This window comes from Ostrea edulis, chromosome 5 (genome assembly GCF_947568905.1).
Source record: "Ostrea edulis chromosome 5, xbOstEdul1.1, whole genome shotgun sequence".
In the NCBI taxonomy this organism is placed as follows: domain Eukaryota; kingdom Metazoa; phylum Mollusca; class Bivalvia; order Ostreida; family Ostreidae; genus Ostrea; species Ostrea edulis.
In genome coordinates, this window is record NC_079168.1 from 72,628,630 (window position 1) to 72,634,629 (window position 6,000).

Here is a 6,000-nt window from a genome sequence, read left to right on the forward strand (position 1 = left end):
GAATGATTCTTAAGCATCGTTACTCTTTAGGGAAGAAGTAAAGATAACATATTTCTTTGTAAACGAAAGGTACTGGTAATTAAACCATCGACTCCGTTGTTGCCTCCTACACAAAACAATGCAGCGAAATAAAAAAGATGTTAATTTGGTGTTTACAATGTAGGCATTGTTCTTGGCGCAAACACAAGTCGGTTTTCCCCAGGGGTGAAAAAAAACGCTCGTATATGGAAACTTGTGTATGATAATGGTCCCTGTAGATATGTGCTGAGGGCGCGCTGTTTTTGTACCGTAGCCTCGGGCACCTGTCAACCGCTAGAGAAATGATTGAAGACCCCTGTCACAAAACTGGTGACAAACAGTAATGTTACCTGAATGCATGTAAATTTCTCATACTTAAGTAACAAGTCATGAATATTTTCACCGTAAACATATGTAAAGAACGTTAGTGTAATAAGACGAGGAAATAAGGACCAATTTTGTAGCTAATACGTCCTCGTGTTGGATTTTTATGTTTCGCGCTGCTTGGCGGAGTACTGAGTACGTAGTGTGCTAATTATGCAAATAGATGAGAATTCCACTGAAGGCACCATATTATGGTCAATAAGTATAATTGATTCTGAATATACATATAAAATAGTATTTCAAAGACTGGTGGTACTTGAAGTAGATCGCTTACCATGGGAACCGTCAATACATCGTCTTAACAAACAGATCACAAAGGGATTTATGAACAGATATGCAGTTCTTTTGTTTACCTCTATACCTAAAATCTCGCTTCGCCTAATGGTATAGAACGCCTATTTTCAGGTGGGAAACAAACCCCCCGCCCCGTACCCCCCAAAAAATTATATTAAAAAACTCACACAAGAAAAAGAAGAAAAGATGATTAGTTTGTTAATCATCTACTACTCGCCGATATAATGATTTGGATTAATAATGTCCCACTGATTGAGTAGAAGGATGGTATTTGCACTTGCCTATGGAAAGAATAATAATAATGTATTTTAAAGATTATCCATCGATTTTATTTTGCCTTTGGTGAGACTTATAATCAATAAATGTAGTCTCGCTTGGTTTCTGAATTTATTTCATTTTAAAATTTATTTTTATTTTTTTTAAAATCTTACGATCTCGATACACAGATGTTCCGCAGGTCAGAAGTTCTTAAATATAAAATAATTAATGCGTCTTAAAGCGAAGAGGAAGTGCAAGACAGCATCGTCTCGGAGACACCCACAGTTACATATATCAATAAGTCTTTAATAGGATATTGTCTAAGCCTTTGGGTTTAAAGTGATTTTCCTTCGTTGCACGAGGAATGAAAAAGTTTTATTTTTTAATGGAATAATATGTATACATATTTAGTAAATGTTTTCATACCATTCATCGTCAGAATAAATGGTGTGATAAATGCGGAAGCTTAAAGTAAAGGTTCGGGAATACTGCAAATTATTTGAATTTTGCTAAGTAAATTGTAATACAACGATAGTCTAAACGACCGGTGGGTGACCGCTATGGACACAAATAATATACACTTTATTGACTAAGTGTAATTAAAAAAATATTTAGATATTATGTAAATACTGTGAAACTGATTTTCAACTGCGTCAATAGCTTTGAAAATGTCAAATTTTCACAGATAAACAACTTATACACAAAATATCAAACATTGGGAAAATGTTAGGCATTTGCAGATCTATAATTCAGTACAGATATCATACGGCTTCTTCGGACTACAGTGACCTTATTTAAGGTCAACAGGGCTGGTCTGCGAGGTCGGTCTTTGTTGACAATATTGAAGTCTCCTATCAGATCAGTCAGAGAGATCTTGTATTGAAGTGTGGTATATGACAATAGTGTTAAATAAAGTGTCCTTTCTTGTCCTTCTAGTAGTATACCTGTCGTCATTCAGTATTTGATCATTTCATTTAAGTATTTAAGCATGAACTTTTCTTCTGAGGTCATTTTATTCCCGAAATGAAAAGCGGAACTTGAAGTCAGAACAAGATTGAATTTCCTAACTGGATAAATGCTCAATATTTGATGTGAATTTGCATTCGTTAATGAAAATCTATACATGAATGACAGCTCTCAAATTAAGCCTCTTCCTCCAAGTTTGCTACGGTTAAGACAATTCTGATTAAGAAATTGAAGAAAAAAATCTTGCACACGTTTGACAAGCACCACATCCTCCCTAATATATAACCCACCAGACTTATAAGTGCCTTGTTATTAGGGCTTTATGATTTGCCATGTGGATAGGGGGAGAATTGACGATAACATCTTATCTGGGGAACCGAAATCCAATTCTTTTTTGGCAGACTACTAATGTCAAGTCAGCGACAAAATCTCTCTACCAAAAGATATGTATTTGGCCACGTTTGATACGCTATCTGACAGCTTCGCAGTGCAAGTCTTGGAATTTCAGATAAATGACTATAAATTCCACAAAAACACGTTCACTCCGGGTTTTACGTGACAATGTGGGGCGCGCAAAATTGGCATCAACATCTTCCATGCTTCAGATAACAAGAAAACAGCCTAACTGTTACTTATAATGGGGATGTAAAAATGGCTGAATTCTTCTTCCCTCTTAAAAAATTCAGTTGCTTGCGTTGTAGTGAAATTTTGCCAAATTACCAAACGTTCAATCCCACTGAAATGAAATAAGACTGAAGTTATGGATGACTTTTCCAAAATATCAACTTGTACAAGTTCTGCGTTTAAAAATAGAAAATATTTTTGCCTTTTAAATAAATCGAAATACAGTTTTTTTCATTAATATAAATCACTCTTGGTGTTTTCATTTTGTGAGTGCGTGTGATCGTAACACATTTAATTTTAAATATTTATAGAATACATATAAAAGACATATTGTAAAAGTAACATTCCAAATTTAGTTGTGAAGTACTTTAATTGGCCGTCAAGAAGTTCGTTGGGGAGATTTATCTCGAGCATCAAACGTTCATGTTTTATAGTGTGTCTTGAGTGTCAGGGTAGCTGTCCAAAATTAACCTCCACCAAACTAATTCTCAGAAACTTAGAGAAAATCTGGCGATAAATCAGCCAATCAGCAATCGTCGTTGCTAAATAAGTGAAGTAAACAACAAGGTATCTATGACGTCATAACCTTTTAAATTACATAGATGTGCGATGAAAAATGATGCGATTTTGGAATTAAGGTGATAGGCTACCAACGATCTATGAAAAGGTCAAAATATAAACACCATATTTTGTCTTCGATCGCTTTTTTTAGGGTGATTATATGGATACTGTCTTTTCTTCATTTCTAAGCAGTTAACGTTTCCCAATGTGATGTATTTGAACGCTTTATTTGATTGGCCTTTTGTTCCTATTTATTGCGCATGTCAATTATAAGGCGTGATGGAGGATAAACGTAGGTCTGACTCCGTATGCGATAATTTGTATCTAGTGACGGACAGACATGCCGCCGACAGTGGTGCCTCTGTAATGTAACACAAATGCATGTTTGTTTACATTACTGTCAAAATACAATATTGTTGAAAATATGAAGAATTTGCTGATAATAAATATTTCCCCCCAATGATCAATGCAACTAGGGAAGAATTGGGACGAGAACGAAGTATCCGTATGAGATTTCCGACCAACGTCTGAAAAAAGTATTGAGATTATATGGATCCCCTTAATTGATTTTAAAATAATCAATAATACTTTATGTAGATGAAATTGTTACAAACCCCTCTGATTTAAGTCGACGTTCCAAATTTCAAAACGACATTTTTAATATTGTCTTGTGACGTCATATTATATTTCTTAGTTAATGCAGGTATCATAAAAAAATTCAACCATTTATTGATACACAAAAATATGTTTTGGGTTGTGGATTATGTGCAATATCTTTAATACAATTTTGACAAAAACAACATACCTCACGGCGCGTGTGACCGGTCAACAGGGGATGCTTACTCCTCCCAGGCACCTGATCCCACCTCTGGTGTGTCCAGGGGTCCGTGTTTGCCCAACTATCTATTTTGTATTGCTTATAGGAGTTATGAGATTGATCACTGTTCGTTATCTTCACCTTTCACCTACTATACACTGTACGAATTTATATCTACTTCTTTAATATTTCATAAACAAATACTCTAAACGCAGGTACTGTAAGTATAACCGAATACTAGATTAGGGCAGTTTTCACCTGTAACGCGCACGATTCGTTGTAAACACTCAATAATAAGTAAGCTTTGGGTTGACCTCAGATTTCCTCCCCATTTTCTCAACACATAAATGTACGAGGGCTGTTAAAAAATTTCGTGGACAGTGGCGTATTTAGATTTACATTCTGTATACCAAAATATTTTTTTATGAACAAGTTAGTTTTGAATGTTTTGACTTTTTAAAAAATAGCGGGTTTAAAGGTCGCGTACGGCCCAGGGTAAACTTCGCAATTAAGTTTTTGAAGTTTTCATAAAACATGTCAAACTAGATAAAAGTTATTTGTGACGCAGCAAAACAATTGACGTCATATTCCAGGTTGTCAGATGAATAAAGGAACAACCGGGGGAAAAAAGCTTGGCACAATAATAAATTCTATGTTAATCTGCTCTGATTTTTGTATATTTATATTATCGTATTCTATATATCAAAATATTATTTTACATAATTCCCTTAGTCGTTGTTATGAAGAGAGAAATGCCTGTGTACACGAATATTTTGGATAGCCTTCGTAAAAGGAAGGTTTTCCAATATCCAAATACAGTGGTGTGTGGGTTACAGGGGTTGTGTGGGTTACAGTGGTGTGTGGGTTACAGGGGTTTCAACTCATCTTTCATTGTGGACTCTGCCATCCGCCTTTTTAGGGCGGAAAAGGTATTAACTTACATCACACCCTCTGAAAATTTTCTGGAACCGCAAGGGTCCATGACATATACTAGTAGCAGGACCCTTTCAGTGTAAAGAATAGGTGCATACCAAACACAGTTTAAGTTTCCACCTTCCTAATGCTAATAGCTGTAAAGTTGTTGGCATAAAGCTTGAAAGTGCAAAAAGTGAAAATAACAAGCAGTAATAAATCCTATGGGGAATAAAAATGCGAGAGTATGACACACACGAACTCGTGGACACACCAGAGGTGAGATCAGGTGTCTAGGTGGAGTAAGCATCCCCTGTTGACTGGTCCCACTCGTCGTGAGCCCTGTATCTTTATCAAGTAAACGGTGTTACCCGTAGATAACATCATTATGAAAGAACGGGCTAACATATCGGTATAAAACAAAGTCAGACATTATTTAACTTAATGGGGAAGGCAACCCAAACATTTTTACATTATGAATGAAAGGATTACATGTAATTATAAGATAAAAATTTGTCATGCTATTTTGTTGATATACGGCCTATATAAGATTCAGTACTAATTTGAAAACGTTGAAAATTGAAATTCCTGCTATCTATAGAGGCTGGCATGATGTGGAAGTCTTTTGTATTAAAAAAACCACAAAATCAATAATTTTGACGTCACACCGTCTGTTCCTGTTTTGATGAGGTTCTAAGAAAGATGTGCATGTGGTAGATTTTATGAATGAATAGGTTGATGCCTTCTTGTCAAGTAGTTAATTACAATACTGCGAAGGAGATATGTGAATAAAGTTTTTCCCTCCAAAATTCCTGACCCAACCAATTCATCTGAAATAAAAGACTATGATGTAAACTGTGGATCCATCGTTTGTGTAATGACAAGTTGAGGTTCGAAACATTTGTATGAAGAAACATGTACCGTCTGCCTGGTCTGCGACTCGACTGGACGTCTTCTTTTCCCAATTTCTTCTTGCGAAAGAACGGGCTCAAATCTATACGGCTCCAACCTTAACTGTTCTTGACTTGACATGTTTACAGTGCTGGTGATGAGATAAACCGGAACCGATGGTGTGACGTCATAAATTAAACTTCAATGGCCGCTCTCTTAGCGGCGGGTAATTTAAAATATATGATAGGTTAATATTGATTTAATCGTTAAGCAAG